This window comes from Octopus bimaculoides, chromosome 2 (assembly GCF_046866305.1).
Source record: "Octopus bimaculoides isolate indiv1 chromosome 2, ASM4686630v1, whole genome shotgun sequence".
Taxonomy (NCBI): Eukaryota; Metazoa; Mollusca; class Cephalopoda; order Octopoda; family Octopodidae; genus Octopus; species Octopus bimaculoides.
The window spans coordinates 174819808-174822307 of record NC_142929.1 but is presented as its reverse complement, the minus strand read 5'-3'; the positions used below and the strand labels follow the sequence as shown (position 1 = coordinate 174822307).

Here is a 2500-nt window from a genome sequence, read left to right as displayed (position 1 = left end):
TTGTGATGGTGGTGGTGGTGGTGGTGATAAAGAGAGAAGTGATGGACAAAGGGATATGCACACACATGGAAGAGAAAAATGAGAAGAAAATAGGAGGGAGAGAGAGAGAGCAAGGCTGAGCAGAAGATGAAGGGAGAGTAGAAGAGAAGAGAAAGATGAGCAGGAGACAAAGAGATAAAGAAAGCAGTATGAAGGGAAAAAGAGGGACGGTGACAGTTGGATAAGTTATGTAGTGGGAGTGAGGAAAGCAAATTGGTGGGAGGGGAAAACAGAAGTGGTGGGAGTTGGAAAACGAGTAACGGTGGGAGTTGGAAAAAAGAGAAATGGCAGGAGTGGAGAAGAAGCAAGAGTCAGGAGAAAAGGCAGAGGGAGTGAATGAGAAACAAGCAGTAGGAGTGGGAGTAGAAGCAGAAAGAGAGTGAGGGGGTGGTGGGTGTGAGTGAGATGACTGCAAGAAGAGAAAAGGAGTGAGATTGATAGTAAAATTAAACAATAGCTATGATGATGATGGTGGTGATGATGATGATGATGATGGTGGTGGTGGTGGCGGCGGTAGAAAAGCCCCCTAGCGATGATGATAATGATTGTAATGGTTATCAAACTGCTTGATCATGATTTTATTAGGAACTAATGCTATGTCTTTCTCTCACTCCAGTAGTCTGAATGAAGTGGGTTCTAATTCATTTCTGCTCCGCCTACACATCACAAGCATCACCATCATGGCCACTGCCGCCACCACCACCACCACCACCACCATCTCAATTATCACTGCTAACACCACTACCACTTCCCCCAATCTAACCATCCGTCTATATATCTATTTATTCAAAGCAATCACCAAGAGCAGAACTGATACTGTATCATTATGATTAGTGCCACCATCATCATCATCGGCATCATCATCATCATCATCATCACAATCATCGCCAAACCCAAATTGACCCTCGTTACCTGCATAGCCAAACCACCACCACCACCACTACCAGCATCATCATTCCTACCCATCAAACCACCCCAAACCACCATCGGTGCAATTGTTACGGGGGGGGGGGGAGGGAAGAGACTACCAACCTTGCCACCACTGCCGCCATCCTCATCATTTTTACCTTCCACCGATGCCATGCCATCCACCCAGATACACACCCGCTTCTCCAGTCCCTCCTCCAAGATAGAACAATGCAATTTTTGAGGGAAAGAATAAAATACATAAATAAATGAAGGGTGGCTACAATGATGGCTCCCAGACTCATCTCTGTAGTGAGGCAATAAATTGGGGGGGGGGGGGGGGGGGCAGTTGAAAAAAAAAAAAAAGACATGGATACAAAGTAAATGGGAAGCTACAGGGCTGTGTGGGGGGGTGACACTATGTCAAAAGGAGGGACAATGTATGAGGTTGAACGGATTAGAGAAAGAGAGAGAGAAAGAGAGAGAGAGAGAGAAAGAGAGAGAGAGAGAGAGAGACTGAAAATTGGAAACTATCAACTTCGCACACAGGTACCTGAAAGATTTATTATTATTACCATTATTATCATTATTATTATTATTATTATTATTATTATTATTAAGGCTGCAAGCTGGCAGAATCGTTAGCATGCCGGACAAAACACTCCATGGCATTTCATCCATCTGTATTTACGTTCTGAGTTCAAATTCCACCATGGTTGACCTTACCTTTTATCCTTTCAGCGGTCGATAAATTAAGTACTAGTTGAATATTGAAATTGATGTACTCTACCCCCACTCCCAAATTTCAGGCTCTGTGCCTATACTAGACACGATTATTATTATTACAATTATTAAGGCAGAATTGTTAGCAGGCCGGACAACACACACCAAGGTATTTCGTCCGTCTTATAAGATTCTGAGTTCAAATTCTGTCGAGGTTGACTTTGCTTTTCAACCTTTCAAGGTCAATAAATTAAGTACCAGTGAAACACTAGGGACGATGTAACTGACTAGACCCCCCACCCCACCCGACCGCCCACAAAATTACAAGTTTTGTGCTTTTAGTAGAAAGAATTATTATTATTATTACTATTATTATTATTATTATTATTATTATTATTATTATTATCATTATTATTATTATAGGCAGTGAGCTGGAAAATCGTTACCACACTGGACGAAATGCTTAGCGGTATTTCTTCCAGACCTTTATATTCCGAGTTGAAATTCCAGAGAGGTTGACATTGCCCTTTGTCCTTTCAGGGTCAATAAAATAAGTACCAGTTGAGCACTGGGTGGTCAATCTAATCAACTTACTCTCCACCACACCCCAAAAATTTCTGATTTTGTCCAAATAGCAGAAAGGATTATTACCACTACTACTACTAGTTATAATAATAATAGTAATTATAATTATTATTATAAGTACCAGTGCATAACTGGTACTTATTTAATCAATCTTTTCAGGGTGGATTAAATAAGTACCAGTTATGCAGTGGTGTTGATGCAATCAACTTAACCACCTCCCCCAAGCTACCCTTGTGGCAACAAAATT

General features: G+C 41.4%; 1 protein-coding gene across 2 annotated transcripts in view; it reads right to left on the bottom strand.

Annotated features, from left to right (window-relative positions):
- The window catches only part of LOC106875258 (vitamin D3 receptor), a 582218-nt gene that overhangs the window by 183290 nt on the left and 396428 nt on the right, over positions 1-2500 (bottom strand). The gene's annotated exons all lie outside the window — the stretch shown is intronic.